Source organism: Hyla sarda, chromosome 3 (genome assembly GCF_029499605.1).
Source record: "Hyla sarda isolate aHylSar1 chromosome 3, aHylSar1.hap1, whole genome shotgun sequence".
Lineage (NCBI taxonomy): Eukaryota > Metazoa > Chordata > Amphibia > Anura > Hylidae > Hyla > Hyla sarda.
The window spans coordinates 128,890,864-128,907,673 of record NC_079191.1 but is presented as its reverse complement, the minus strand read 5'-3'; the positions used below and the strand labels follow the sequence as shown (position 1 = coordinate 128,907,673).

General features: G+C 40.8%; 1 protein-coding gene across 3 annotated transcripts in view; it reads right to left on the bottom strand.

Moving 5' to 3' along the window:
• The window catches only part of LEKR1 (leucine, glutamate and lysine rich 1), a 230,339-nt gene that overhangs the window by 70,198 nt on the left and 143,331 nt on the right, over positions 1 to 16,810 (bottom strand). The window lies entirely within an intron of this gene.

The following is a 16,810-nucleotide window of genomic DNA, read 5'->3' as shown; positions in this document are numbered from 1 at the left end:
TACAGTCCGCAGTTTAAGGAGTAAAATGAAGAATACCTTGAAGGGGTACTCCAGTGGAAAAAAAATTTTTTTTAAATCAACTGGTCCAACAACGTTAAACAGATTTGGAAATGACTTCTATTTAAAAATCTTAACCCTTCAAGTATTTATCAGCTGCTGTATACTAGAGAGGAAGTTCTTTTCTTTTTAAATGTATTTTCTGTCTGAACACAGTGCTCTCTGCTGACACCTCTGTCCATTTTAGTAACTGTCTAGAGTAGGAGCAAATCCCCATAGCAAATCTCTCCTGCTCTGGACAGTTTCTGACATGGACAGAGGTGTCAGCAGAGAGCACTGTGGTCAGACTGAAAATTAATTTGAAAAGAATTTCATCCGGAGCATACAGCAGCTGATAAGTACTGGAAGGATTAATATTTTTAAATAGAAGTAATTTACAAATCTGTTTAGCATAAGTCTGCTGCTGGTGACCGTTAATCTCATATACAATACATTCAGAAACATTACAGACTCTTTTACCTTTTTTTTCACAATGGCTGACATTTATCATTGTAGGTGTAAGTGAAGCATTTTTCTACACCTTTTTTTTTTGTGTGCTGGTGATATGTAGGAGCACCAAATTTATTAAATGGTCACAGAGCATTTGAAAAATTTTGTGCAGGTCACATTTTCTGAAATTTCTCTAAGCTAAGTCTGGGCTGGTGTAGTTTTAGAGACTTTTAAGTGGCTTTGCGCCTTTTCACAAAAGGCACAGTTGATAAAACCCTTCCATATCATGTGTATTGCCAAAATCAGTGGAATACAACTCAAAATCAGCAGAAATGTGTAAACCAAAAGGCGCAAAAAGGGCACAAATAAACCCTGCTTGCGCCTTTTTTGCGCCTTTTGTAGACACAAAAAAATGTCAGCCAATGTGTTGTGGCCTTAGGAAAAAAGTAAGGAAAAAAAATCTAAATTTCTTTCATCATTCTGCACTTAATACACCATAATGACAAAATGAAAACAAAAGTTTCCACATTTTTGCAAATTTATCAAAAAGTAAAAACAAAAATTTTGCATTCAGAACCTTTTGCTATGAAACTTGAAATTTTAGAAATTTGCCAAAATTTCTAAAATTCTGTTTTTACTTTCTCATTGTGGAAGACTGAGTACAGACTAATGAGGGGAGAGTTTTTAGTTTTTTTTTAGCACAATGCGTAACATAACTAAATGTGAAAAAGTGCAAGGGGTTGAAAACTTTACATATACATTGTATTTACTGTTACACACTGCGGACTACTGAGCCTGCCTGCGGAAGCCCACGATACTCACGGCCAGCACCTTTGGCCCACCAAACAGCCAGTGATTGGCAGTATTATGAAAATACTGGTCACAGAGAGAATGCTGTCAATCACTGGTGTGTGGGCGGGCAAGCCAGAGCGGCTACTAAGAAAATCAGGTACTACTTAGGGTCTATTCGTGCTGCAGTCCGCAGAGTTTAGCAGTGATTAAAGGAGACCTAAGGCAGATACACAGAAAACTCTGGGTTTTACTCTTGGTCTTGGTCACTAGGCTTATGATGCTCTCCAAAAGCTCTTTAAAAGCTTCCACATAATGTTGCATAGTTACATAGTTCATAAAGTTATTAAGTTTATCAAAAAAAGGTCATCAAGTTTTAACCTATATCCCTATTGTGTCCCTTCTGTGTTGATCCAGATGAAGGCAAACAACCCTTAGGCTGGTACCAATTGCCCCATACTAGGAGAAAATTCCTTCCTGGCTCCAAATATGGCCATCAGAATAAATCCCTGGATTAATGTTCTGTCCCTTTAGATCTAGAATCAATAACCTGGACTGTCATTACTCTCTAGAAGCACAACAAAAATAGAAAAATATAGCTGCACATCCACCATTTGTATTTTGAACTACTTGCTTCTTAGCAAATAGTACAAGCCCACTCACCACGTCAAGGCTACCTAGTCAGAGTGGGTCCCTAACCTAACACTGGCATAGCACCGGGCGGCAACCATTGCCTCCGCGACACCAAGCCCACAGAGGGAATGACTCAGTGGCTTTATTTTTATTTTGCATTTGTAGTCTGTCCCCTCTTTCATAGCCAGCACTCCGCTCCCCCCATTCTGCCCAGGCATTTTTAATCAGCAGGAGACTGCATATGGGTTTCCCCCTAACATTCTCCCAGCCCTCTGGCAGGGAGCACATGGTATGGGTTCACACTGGTGTGGTGCTTTGTGGCAGCCATTGTTGCTGTGATGCTTTGTCTGTGGGTGTGGCCTGGAGCCGGGGGCTTGTTCGGGCAGCAGTCGGGCTGCATGGCCACTGGGTCATTGGGGATTGTGGTCATCGCCCGGCGCTGCGCCAGTGTTGGGTTAGGGACCCACTCTGACTAGGTGGCCTTGACGTGGCGAGTGGGCTTGAACTTATTGATCGAAATGTATACTAACAACCTGTTAGTTTTAGAAATTACGCTGAGAAGCAAGTAAATCAAAATACAAATGGTGGATGTGCGGCTGTGTTTCTCTATTTCTGTTGTACATTTGTAGACTCTCTAAAAGCACATCTAGTTAGCAGCAGGAAAGGCATAAAAGATACAATATAAAGAATTAGATACCCTATACTGTACAAACTAAAAAGTGCCGCTTCCAGCCTGTTCTTTGGTCTAAAGTAGATGTCCACTACTGAACACAACACTGCTTGTTATTTCAAACCATATAGATCCACTGTATGCTGAACTATTGCATAATATAACCATAGCAGTTTGATCTGTTTTTTTTTATAAAGAGCTCCAAATTCCCAGCCAAGATGTTGAGCTAGATGATACGATTCTGTCTGCCAGCAGCCACTACTAAGGGGAGCTTAAGGGGGTACTCCAAAGGATAGGAAATAAGATATCTGATCGCGGGGGTCCCTGCTGCACCCGGAGTTCGTTTTGAGCGGTGGGTGCAGCACCGGAGGCTCGTGACATCACGGCCACGCCCCCTCAATGCAAGTCTATGGGAGGGGGCGTGATGGCTTTCACACCCCCTCCCATAGACTTGCATTGAGGAGGCATGGCCGTGACCGCGAAGTCACGAGCCTCTGCCCCGCATTGCCAGTAATTCGGTATGGAGCAAAGTTTGCTCTGTGCACCGGATGTCTGGGGTGCCGCAGCCGAGATTGCGGGGGTCCCCTATCCTTTGGATAGGCGATAAGATGTCTAGGGGTACCCAGTTAAGAGCAGTGGTTGTTGATAAGAATTCAGAAGTTGATACTGCTGTCGCATGACAGAGGTACTTTAAATGACAGTATTAAAGCATTTCTAAAAAATTATATATAATGTTATATCTGTAGCTGACATTTAGCCTAGGGCTAGTTGGCGACTAAATCTACTGAAAGTGCAAGTGGCCACTTTCAGAAGTTGTAGTCTACCAAAATGGATTTCTGGCCATGGCTGTGGTAACTTGCATTACAATGCAGGCATTGTGATACTGCCATCTTTGGCCACATGAGCCACAGCCAGAGCCATCATATAGTCTAAGCCTTATGTGACATTCGAGGGGCCTCATGAAAAACCTCATTAATATTCATAACCACAATACAGATTGGTAAACTATAAATTGGTAAAACATAATTTAAGCGAATACTGCTCTTGTATAAAAAGAAGCACATTTATATTACTCTCACAATGGAGGCAAGCAAGAGTAGCATGCAGCTGCTGGATGACCCAGATATGCTGATGCAGTTCTAGTGATTAAGGTTATTACGGGAAGATTCATTGAGGCCATCGCATGTCATCATATAATTAGAAACATAAATAATTCTGCCTTATCAGGCAAGGTGGAGAAAAGTGAAAGGAGATTTTTAAGATTTAAGACCTTTGACACATCAATGTGTTCGTATGTTGAGAACATTAGTAAGATGGTGGCATGGCTGTCATATAAAGTAGGTAGGCATGTGTATATAGGAAATTAGGCATGTATACACTGGCATCATTATCTAAATGTACAGACCTATGTGTCCTATTGACATGTATACTGAATAGCTGACATGCATTTTAATACTATGATTTAAATGACAAAGCTTTTTTTTTACTGACATAAAATTCCATAGACACTTTGGTGAAAGGCAAAATGCCATGAATATAGGGGGCATTTATAATTGCTTTTGCACAATTTTCATGTTGTGTTTTAAGTGATTTTCTGGCTTGAAAGGCGATGCTCCTTATTTATTTGTAATATTTTGAACCCCATAATTGTAAGCGCTGCGGAATCTGTAGGCGCTATATAAATAAATAAATAAAAATAAAATCAGTAATATTGCACAAATTTTTTTGCACGTTGAGTTTGCTTTGTCATTTTTGTGTGGGGCATGGCTTAGTGTGTTCAGATTGATTTGTTGCATTTATTTTTTGTGCAGCAAATTGTGCAAAGATACTTCAATTCCTAGGTGGCATAGGATGTGGGAAGTTCATTGAAGAATGTTCATTGTAACAATTGACTTTGATGGGAAAGTCTAATGGAAAAAACAAACAAAACATGCTTTAGATGTGGCTTTTTTTTTCTGAGAGAGATTAGTCCATAGGCTGCTTCATTGGACTACATAATGTAAAAAAAATTGTATGGCTTTTTTTTTTTTACATGCATTTAACACTTACAAAGTAGCCAGTATACTAACTAGAAGCCTATGATGTCCTGTGCTTCTCCAAATAATATCACTGAGAGTGCCAATTTACAGAGGCTGTAGTTGATATACATTAAAACTTATAGTTCTAGTAAAGTAATAATATGACAATCACTAATGGCTCTAGTGATTTTTACATTGGTAGTTACAGGAAAGATACCCACTATAACAGATGGCTCTTATGAAAATGCTGGGAGTAGAATACTGTATTACAGAATGTCATTACTGACAAAAGATGTGAGTCAGAACTACGGTATACTATGACTGATGGTAACAACATCACACTTCACTAAATATAGCATACACGTCCTCCCCACATGCATGTATCATTGCAAGCCAAGGCCAGAATAAGTATAACAGTAAGAGACACACTAATACTCATTCATAATTTGCAGCTCTTGTGCGGGAAGAATGAATGGATTATACTGGTAGGAATCTAATAGATGAATGTAGTAAAATGTAACAACACAAAACACTGTCTGCAATGATTCCATTTACTAAATCTGTGCATGAGCCACATATTCCTGAATATTTACCAGGCCTCCATATAAGATCAGAGTTGTGTTTCCTCTACAGCTGACTAAATTCTGAGCTGTAACTGTTATGGTAGACAGGAGATATTTAGTCATGGACCCCCTTTTGGGGGCCTACATGCTATGACTGTGTGTACAATCCACAGAATTGCACCCTATAAGCTTAGTGACCACAGTATTTTCACCACCTATTTACTACTTTGTTGGGCCGCCATTTGCTCTTCCATCAACTTTTGCTTGGTAGTTGTTTAAAAAAAAGTCTTTATTTATTATACTGGTCCCAAAATGCATTTGGTTTATTGTTGGGTCTGTGGCATACTTGAGATCTTCAGCCAGATGCTTAGAGGAGCCCATTGCTGTTAAGTGTAAGAGGTGAGAGAAGTCACAGAATTTATAGTTTTGTGGAAGAGGTGGAAGGTTGGGGTCACCATATGCATTAGGTGGTTGGCCAGCCTTGCTAAAATTGGTGCCAGTTACACCACTGGTCACAACTTCTCTGTCTTGAAAAACAAGGAAAGGTTACCAGTGTGGCTAGTGATTGGCTCAGTGGGTACTTATTTAGGTACAGCTTTTTTTTTTTTTTTCTTTTTCATTCCTGCCTGGCAACTTTTAAAGTGAGAAGTGGGATGCTGGACAACCCCTTTAAGTTAATAATGCCTTCTGCAAGAACTGAAAACTGGTTTAAATTTAGTAAATAACTAGTATTTATAACCTTTCGGAGTTCCATATTAGAGTACATTTACATATTCCAATTTTGGTAGTCTTTTTTTTTTAAGGGAACCTGTTACATTGAAAATGCAGTCCAAGCTTCAGGCATACTTTTATAGAGCAGCTTGCTGGGAAAAGTTCCAGTATAGCTTGCCATTTGTTCATGTAAACCTTTGCTCATTCTGGGCTAAGTAGTGAAGTGGGCGGTCCAAGCAGAGGTTTACATGAATAAATGACAAGTTATACCGGAACATTTCTAACAAAACTATATATCAGTCTGCTCTGCTCTTTCTGTTTGATCACATGAAACCTGCAGATTTTCAATGTAACCGGTTTACTTCAAAAGAAGAATTTTTTACTATGGTTTTAAAGTACCATATTTATCGGCGTATAACACACACTTTTAAAACTTAAATTCAAGGCAAAATGTCTGCAATAAATCTTTTTGTCACTGAATTAAAGTGGTCGCAGCAGCGGCTGCTTGTTAAGGATTCGCAGCCTGGCCGCGGCCACTTTAAATCAGTGACCAGTGCGCGGCTCCTGCTTTGTTTTTTTCCTCCCTTTCCCCCCTGCTTTTTATTGTATTGTTTTTTTTTTTATCTTCCTTACCTAGCCGCGCTCAGCAGGCCAGGTCCGGTGTCGGGTCTTGCAAGCTGCGGTCAGTGAAGCAGGATGAGTGACGTCCTCTGCTAGCTCCGCTGCACAGAATCAGGGACATCACTCATTCAATGCTGCTGCTGCTGTGACTAATCTAAGGTGGCTGCTTAAACAAGCAGCTGACGCTGCGGCCACACTGAACAGCGGCGGCTGCAGCTAATGATGAGTGACGTCCCTGATGCTGTGCAGCCGGCAGAGGACGTCACTCATCCTGCTTCACCAACCGCAGCCCGCAAGACCCGACACCGGACCTGGCCTGCCGAGCACGACTAGGTAAGGAAGATGGGAAAAAAAATATATATATAAAAAACAAGGGAGGAAAGGGGATGCTGAGAGGGGGGCATGATCAGAAGGGGGCATGATGTGAAGGGGGCATGATGAGAGGGGGCATGATGAGAGGAGGGCATGATGAGACAGGGGTGCGGGAATGATAAGACAGTGGGGGAATGATGAGAGGGTAAGGGATGAGTGTATATGTGGCATAGGGGCTGATAAAAGGGGAGGAATGATGTGGCACTGGAAGGGGGGACCAAACTGAAGTTCAGGAAAAATCAAAGTTAGAAGGATGATATGGCATTTAGTCTGTCATTTATCTTATATGTATTTTTTTTTAACTTAAATTTCCCTATTAAAATGGGGGTGCGTGTTATACGCCGATAAATACGGTAAATGCCAGATTATCTGCACAAAAAGGGATCCAGAGATAAATAATACAAATATCCAACAGACTAACTCAGGGTCAGAAAGAATTCTCTTCATTGTGTTTTCAGATTTTATAGCTTATTTCGAGCTTTTTTGAGTACTTTCTAGGACCATGCATTTTTCTGCCATCTAAGTGCATCCAACATGTTTTTTCAATTGCAGAATGCTATAGGTGATGAATTCTTTAGGAGTTTCTCTGTGTTAAAAAAATGAAAACATTTCCTGGAATTGCTTTTTGAAATAGTAAAAAAATGTTGCGAGCTTTTCTATTGCTTCACTAACACCCAGACTCTATTATGCACAAGTCCAGCTTCCAGTAGACACACTTTATAAGCATAAGTTAGTATGGGCTTTACTATAATACATGTATAGGGAAATCTAACTCAGTGTGCTGTTTAGCTTTCGTGTAAGTCGTCCAATACTGTAGCTAAGACCAGATAACAAGATAAGAAAGCCCTGGCAGGCAATGTAAGTAATTAGCGGATCGCACTCAATTATTCATTCTTCCCAGTGGAACAAATTAGAGTTCACCTTTCCGTACATTTTGTTCACTTTGTTCAGTTCTACCAGATTTTCCACACAGACCCGTAAGGGGTTAAAAAGGCTGATGTACCTGGAACAAAGAACTAACAAATACTGGCTTTAATCACTTGTTCACCAGGAAAGGAATGACAGCACACATGGGAAGGGGCATGCGGTAAAGCAAGATACGCTGTCTATCTGCTGTCAGTTGCCACGGTGAGGTCCATATATTTATACTAACAGCATCTGCTGATCCCATAGAGCATTGTCTGGGGCCGCAGAACAATATAACCAGAATCTAAGATTTATTTCTCTAGGCAATTCTCATAATACTATATTATGGCTGAGTTGTAACATTTACCTTAATGATGCTTCGATGCTGTGCTCAGCGAGCAGATGAGAACCATTACAGAATACGGCTTTATTTCCCCCATCTTGAAATATTTATGCAAAAGGTTTTAGTGGTAGAAGCAACAGTAACGTGTTTCCACAAATCCCTGCTTATTCTCATCTAACAATAAAATGTACAAACAGTCCAGTACACACCACTGTAGGTTAGTGGTCTTTGTAAATGCTATATATGAAGTCATATTCTAAGCTACGTAACTCAAATATATTATATATATATTTCTATCTATCCACAGCGGCGGGACCCCCGCGATCAGGCATCTTATCCCCTATCCTTTGGATAAGATGTCTTAGGGGCGGAGTACCCCTTTAATGGGAGGTGGGAAATGCAGAAAAGACAGGACATGTCACTTCATTTTTATGCTGTAATGCACTGACACATCGCCCTCCTCATTGCCAGTGGTCGCACTGCCACCACATGGGAAATTATGCTTTACCCATACCCTATTCAAATCGAATAACTTTTTGTGTAATGCAGGACTGGACAGGTCCTCTATTTAGAACAAGAATTTTGCTGATAAAATAATAATCTTGAACGGACAATATCCCTCTATTGAGTCCAAATTCCCTTAGAGGGTCCATAAAAATGTTTTTGTTTTGTTTTTTTGTTTAAATCAGAAAGCCTCTTTAAACTAATACTTAAAGCATACCTGTCATAGTGCAAAGAAAATAAAAAAATTGATATGTTACTCAGGACCCAACCCTGATCATGTGCATATCATTTTTATGTGTCTCGGACCTATATATCCAGAGATATAAGCATTTATCTACTGGTGAGTTACGTTTTCGTTGTGCAGGCTGGAGGGGGCGTGTCTGTCTGTCTCCCTCACAGGAGCAAGCCTGTGCAGTCAGCCAATCAGTACTCTCTACTCTGTAACCCTTTCCTCTCTGGTTTTATGCTGTGTCATGTGTCATAGGAAGATACTTGGAGCTTGCCTGCAGTAATCAGAAGACATTATGGTGAATTCATAACAGGATAAAATGTATAAATATAAGAATAGATCTTTATAAAATTAGTGCAAGGATTTTTTAGATAAAAGTACAGCATTTTTATGAACACATGTTCTATCTGTTTTATCTTCTCCTAGTAAAGCTGGATGCTAATCAGCATAGCTGTCACTATGTGTGTCATTCATCTTTCACAGACTCCTGAATGTCTGATCAACTTCTTTGTCATTCAGGAGTCCGAGAAAGCTTTGACTATTTCAGCATGCTGGGAGTTGTAGTTTAGTAACAACTGAAGCTGCAATGTTTGTAAATAACTGTGTGAGAGCAGTGTTGCCTCCAGCTGTTGTAAAACTACAGCTCCCAGCATGTCCACACATCCTGTATCTGTAGTTTTACATACACAATAGAAATCTCCTATACTGGATACCGGTATGCTTTACGGCCGGTATCCAGTATGCTGTAAAAATCTAGACTAGTCTGTCTGGCTAAAAGACAGGCGACCCCTAATGGTGGCTATTTTGAGCTTGAATTTCAGGTGAAAATTAAAAACAAATTTAACAGGTGTATATTGTGAAATGTCATGTTATAATGAGTCCTGCAATATATGAAAAGTTTTAAATAATGACAGTGCTTCTTTAAAAACCATTAGGATGCAACAGGGGAATAGATAGAGATGAGGGGATCAGAAAGCAAAGATTAAAATAAGGCCTTTTTGTGGTTCTGGTTAATATCACCGCCCTTCTAACCACCTAGGACAGGAAACCTTAATGCATGTTTGCCCCCTTCTACATTCTATAATACATGTGGGTCTGTAGATAAGATCACTGTACAGATTCTATCCTCTCATTATAAAAAAGAATGCAGTCAACCTGGGTTGGTGGTTACTTTTATGTAAAACACAACTTCCTTTTTCTTCCTGTAACTGTAGACTTCACCCTGTACTTTTTCTAAAGTATCCCTAGATAACCTTAAGAAATCCCAGGGTTGGAATCTACTGCTATAGTTTTCTGTATATGTTTTTTTTATTCCATGCAATTTATAAAGCAATACATAAATTACACTATTCCTGATTTCCTGTACTGCTCTGGAGTTCTTCTTCAAACAAGAGGTCCTAGGAATAGTGTTTCTCCACTCCCAGCTTTTATTAACATCTTCGAGGCCCTCAGGTTTTTTTTTTCACAACAGACAAAACATACAAATAATAAAATACCTTAAACCTCATCCCTGCCTTCCAAGAGCACATATGGAAATTTATTAAAAAACTAATTGTCCACGGGACTGAAACAGAGCAAAATCTACTTGTCCCCCATGACTATCCACTTGTCTGGGCCAATTCTCGCTTTTACACTCTCTTGTTTTTCCTCCTCGCCCTATAATAGCCATGAATAACTACTATAATAATACCTTTAAATTTTTCCATAACATATGCTCCGAAACAAAAAAATTAATATTGGTGAAGGGAAATTGAAATAGTAAAAGATAATTTAGTAAATGTATTTGTTTTCTTTTCTACACCATTTACCTTGTGGTCAGCTAACATGTTATTTTGTTAATTTAGGCCGGCCTTATTACAGCAATACCTGAGTTGTATAGTTTCTGTCATGCTCTACTAATTAAAAAAAAAAAAATCTGAACTTTTTAGAATTTTTTTTAATTGCCTTTTTCTGACCCCTTTAGCTGCTTTTGCGCCATAATCTGTTCTTTGTATCGGTACCATTTTGGTATTGATCTGACTTTTTAGGGTCTATCCACACGTAGAGTACTGTATTTATCGGCATATAACATGCACTTTTAAAACTTAAATTTAGGGAAAAAAGTCTGCCTGCGTGTGGCTGCTTGTTAGGTATTAGCAGCACGGCCGCGGCCACTTTAAATCAGTGACCAGCGGTGTCTCCTCCCTGCTCTGCTTTAAAGGAAAACTGTCACTTGTTTTCTCCCGCACTATCCACAGGTAGTAGTGCATAGTGCGGGAGACGCTGATTAAAATGAGCCCTACCTTGTCCGGATCTGCATCGCCGTTCTCCCGCAATAGTTTTATTATGTGTTGAAATCTTCCTGTAACTGGCATGAATTCATCCCCCCTCCCTCCAGTTTTCCCTCTCTTTGCCGCTCCTAACTGGGGGGATGAACTGATGTCAGTGCCAGTTAAGCGCCAAAGCCCTGCCCGTGTCAGTTACAGGAAGATTTCAACACATAATAAAACTACAATTGCGGGAGAACAGCGGCGCAGATCCGGACAAGGTAGGGCTCACTTTAATCAGCGTCTCCCGCACTATCCACCAGTACCAGTACCCTCATCATTCCCCCTTTTCCTTGCTTTTTATAGTTTTTATTTTATTTTCCTTACCTGGCTGCGCTTCGGCTGTCTTGCGGGCTGCGGTCAGTGAAGCAGATGAGTGACGCCCTCTCCCGGCTCCTCTGCGCGGCATCAGTGACGTCACTTTTCATTTCCTGTAGTCGCCGCACTCCGAACTCTGGCTCGCGGCGGTTGCAGGAAATGAAAAGTGACGAAGTTGGGGGGATGATGTGGCATTTTTTTTTTTTATAAATTCCGAAAAAGTTAATTTTCTGGTGGGAACTATTATTTTATTAAAACCTAGCACAGCATAATAGCATGATTATTATTATTTGATAACGATATAGCTTATTATATATATTACACATTTTTTTTTTCTCCAGTGCATTTACTTGCACTAGAAATACAAGCATGAACAACAACCCCCGTCTCCCCCCGCCCCCCCCCCCCCCAATTGCGCCAGTCATTCCTATTCATTGCTAGCCTGTTTTATCCAGTCTTGACTACCTTTACTGTACATTTACAGGATATTATTATTGGATGTCCCAAATCTTAATGAGCACTGTCAGATTCAAAAACTTTTTATATGTTGTACATCTTGTCAAAACATTAACCTTTCTAATATACTAAATAGGAAAATGTTATTTCCTTTTTATAGAAATCATGACTTGTAAAATCATGGCTTTGCCCAAGGTGAAGCACAGGCATGAACAATGTCCAGTGAGTGAGGGTGGGCTAGTACTCCTCTGTGCTCTCTCCTGTCTGATAGCACTCCTGTGCTCTCTCCTGTCTGATAGTACTCCTCTGTGCTCTCTCCTGTATGATAGCACTCCTCTGTGCTCTCTCTCCTGTCTGATAGCACTCCTCTGTGCTCTCATGTCTGAAAGTACTCCTCTGTGCTCTCTCATCTGATAGTACTCCTCTGTGCTCTCTCCTGTCTGATAGTTCTCCTCTGTGCTCTCTCTTGCCTGATAGTACTCCTCTGTGCTCTCTCCTGTCTGATAGGACAGGAGAGAGCACAGAGTCTTATCAAACAGAAGAGAGCACAGAGGAGTGCTATCAGACAGGAGAGATCACAGAGGAGTGCTATCAGACAGGAGAGATAACAGAGGAGTGCTAGCCCACCCTCATTTATAGGACTTTGTTCATGCTTTTGCTTCAGTTTGGACAAAGCCATGATTTTATTAGCCATGATTTCTATACAAAGGACATAACATTTTCGTATGAAGTATATTCTCATATGAAGTATATTACAAAGGTTAATGTTTTGCCAAGATATACAACATATAAAAAATGTTGTGTATCTGACAGTGCCTACTTAAGCATTTACCTATTAAGCCTAGTTCACATTAGCCTAAGGGAGCCCCGTATGCAGATTCCATTTAAATGACAGGACTTTAGAGGAGACATATATCCTGCAGGTCAGGTTTATAACTCCGATAAAATCCTGCTAAATAATAGACATCAAACGGAAACCCGACAAACACGTGTCTGCATCCATTGGTGTTTGTTGTGACACCCTCTGTCCAGCTCCGATATCAGCATCTGTCACAAAGCTCTGTAAAGCTGATGTGAACATAGCCTTAGTAACAACAGTATGAAAAGACTCTTTAGCCTTAGTAACAACAGTACGAAAAGACTCTAGTATTGTAGATGATATTATAATTTATTTACTTATTTATAAAATACATCTAAACACAGTATAATACTTTATAGATAAGATAAACACACTAAGTTTAAAAATAAAAAATGGAAAAAAAGACCAACTAAATTGTGTATAGAAACCAGATTCTGTTTGTCATCTGGAGTTATTATCATGTTGATGGTTGCATTGAAGCTGATCTGTCATGGCCTGGTTTACTGTAAACTATTACAATATGCTTGTTATTAGTGAATGAAACTCCCACCAGACAAAAATCACACTGACTCACCCATTGTTATTGCACACCCCAAAATAACAGTTTGGAAAAGATCCGCCCTGCACTTGAACAGTGAATCCTATTTAACTATACTGTCTAGTTTCATCCTGAACTGACCTCTCTGCATTGAGGCTTTTGCTGTTCTGATAATCACCAAGGGGAAGATTCATCATTGCATTTAGAGCTTCTTCTTTTTTTTTTTACTTACTCCGGGCGCACAAAATTTCACGTGTGCCCTAACTACTTTTTTTTGCGACTTTTATGGTTACACATAAAGTAGCAAACAGACTTACCTAAGCAACTTTCAGTTTTCAATTTCCAGTGGTCGCAAATTTATGAAGAGCGAATGTTGCACGTAGGCATAAAATAGTTGCAAGACCCTCCAAAATGTTACAAGTCAAAGCCAGGTTAGACCTGGCTTACAAAAATGCCTTTGGAGAGCATCATAAAAATGGTTTTCTGAAGTGATTTATTGTTTTTTGCTTATGTGTGCCAATTTAGCAACCCCACCTTGATAGTATGATAAATGTGTCGCACACAGGCAAAACAAAAGCAAAAACTTCAAAACTCACTTTCCAAAGATAACAATGATAAATGTCCTCTATATGGATAAAGCGTGCTTTAGTAAGTGCTCACTACATTTACTATACAATGGCACCCTTAATCTATTACATTAAAGGAGTAGTCCAGTGGTGAGTCAGTGGTGAGCAACGTATCCCCTATCCTAAGGATAGGGGATAAGTTGCAGATCGCGGGGGGTCCGACCGCTGGGGCCCCCTGCGATCTCCTGTACGGAGCCCCGACAGCCCACGGGAAGGGGGCGTGTCGACCTCCGCACGAGGCGGCGGCCGACACGCCCCCTCAATACAACTCTATGGCAGAGCCGAAGCGCTGCCTTCGGCAATCTCCGGCTCTGCCATTGAGATGTATTGAGGGGGCGTGTCAGCCGCTGCCTCGTGCGGGGGTCGACACCTGCTATCTCGGCGGAGAGCCTGGCCCCCGTACAGAGAGATCGCAGGGGGCCCCAGCGGTCGGACCCCCCGCGATCTCAAACTTATCCCCTATCCTTAGGATAGGGGATACGTTTTTCACCACTGGACTACCCCTTTAAACTGGGACTCTTTAAAGAGAAAGTTTGCCAACAATATTAAATAACTGGCAAAAATGACAAAATTACCACACTTTGAATATGGCTACTAGGGATCGAACGATACCGATTTTTTAGGGCTGATATCGATACTCTGTGGAGGTTAGGGCCGATAGCCGACAACTTATGCTGATATTCCGGTATAAGTTATCGGCTATTTATCCCAAAGAACCGATCAAACCGATATAAGTAGGGTATCATTTTAATTGTATGGATCTACAGAATAAAGAGAAGGTGTCATTTTTACCCAAAAAATTATTGTGTAGAAACCGAAGCCCCCAAAAGTTACAAAAATGTTTTAACTTTGTCTCACAATGATTTTTTTTTCCGTTTCGCCGTAGATTTTTGGGTAAAATGACTGATGTCATTACAAAGTAGAATTGGTGGCGCAAAAAATAAGCCATCATATGGATTTTTAAGTGCAAAATTGAAAGGGTTATGATTTTTTAAAGGTAAGGAGGAAAAAACGAAAGCGCAAAAACCCCTGGTCCTTAAGGGGTTAAATCAATGAACTGCAGCGGCTTTTGCGGTGCCAGAGACGCCACCCGCTTCTCTCCCCCTGCCTGTCCTGAGGTCCTCGTGAGTCCTATCACCGACACCCCCCCCCCCAAAGCACCGCGCCGCAGCCCCCCCACCGCACCGCCCCAGCCAGAGACTGATACCGCCGCTGCCCCATTGCCTCCCCCATTCTTGGTTTTATAATTACCTGTTCCTGGGGTCCGCGCTACTTCTGGCTCCGGCGGCGTCCTCCTGAGCTGTCACTGTGCGCAATGACGGTGACGTCGCGTTGAGGACGTCACTCGTCATTGCGCAGCGCACAGTGTAACACAGGACGCCGCAGGAGCCAGAAGTAGCCCGGCCCCCCGGGAACAGGTAGTTATAAAACCGGTAATGGGGGAGGGAATGGGAGAGGCAATGGGGCAGCGGCGGTCTCTGGCCGGTGCGGTGCGGTGGGGGGTGCGGCGTGGTGCGGTGGTAGGGGGTGGTGTGGCCAAACCGATAATCGGCCGATCCCTAATGGCTACCCGGCTTTATTATGTCAATAACAGATGCCACACAAAAAATGGGCCTCCTATATCAAAAATGTCCTAAAAGAAAACCTCTTTGATGCCCATAACAATCAATAAGAGTTCAGATTTCATTTACCAGAGCAGTTTAACAAATAAAAGATGCATTCTGATTGGTTGGGTTTCAATGCTCCCCACCAATCATTAAATGTATTTTATTTTTTTTTTTACAACTTTTCTGTTCTTTCGGGTTTCCCTCAGCTCAAATGCACCACATTTTCTGTGGTAACCTTAGTACAACTTTTGTTGGGAACAACGTTAAAATTTGGGCATGCCGCCTTTTAGGGTTTTCGATGATACCTACCATTCATTCAATGCTCGCCACCAATCATTCAATGCTCCCCACCAATCATTTAACCCCTTAAGGACTGAGCCCTTTTTCACCTTAAGGACTGAGCCCTTTTTTGCAATTCTGACCACTGACACTTTATGCATTAATAACTCTGGGATGCTTTTACCAATTTTTTTAATCTACTTTAACACAGTGGTAAATTTTCATCGTTACTTGCATCCTTTCTTGGTGAAAAATCGCCAAATTTCATGAACATTTTGAAAATTTTTCTAAATTTGAAACTCTCTGCTTGTAAGGAAGATGGATATTCCAAATAAATTATACATTGATTCACATATACAATATGTCTACTTTATATTTTCATCATAAAGTTGACATGTTTTTACTTTTGGAAGACATCAGAGGGCTTCAAAGTTCAGCAGCAATTTTCCAATTTTTCACAAAATTTTCAAAATCTGAATTTTTCAGGGACCAGTTCAGTTTTGAAGTGGATTAGAGGGGTCTTCATATTAGAAATACCCCATAAATGACCCCATTATAAAAACTGCACCCCCCAAGTATTCAAAATGACATTCAGAAAGTGTGTTAACCCTTTAGGCGTTTCACAGGAATAGCAGCAAGGTAAAGGAGAAAATTCAAAATCTTCATTTTTTCCACTTGCACGTTCTAGTAGACCCAGTTTTTGAAATTTTACAGGCGGTAAAAGGAGAAAAAGCCCCCCAAAATTTGTAACCCAATTTCTCTTGAGTAAGGAAATACCTCATATGTGTATGTCAAGTGCTCTGTGGGTGCTAGAGGCCTCAGAAGGGAAGGAGCAACAATAGGATTTTGGAGAGTGGGTTTTTCTGAACTGGCTTTTTGGGGGGCATGTCCAATTTAGGAAGCCCCCATGGTGCCAGAACAGAAAAAAAAAACATCATGGCATACCATTTTGGAAACTACACCCCTCAAGGAACGT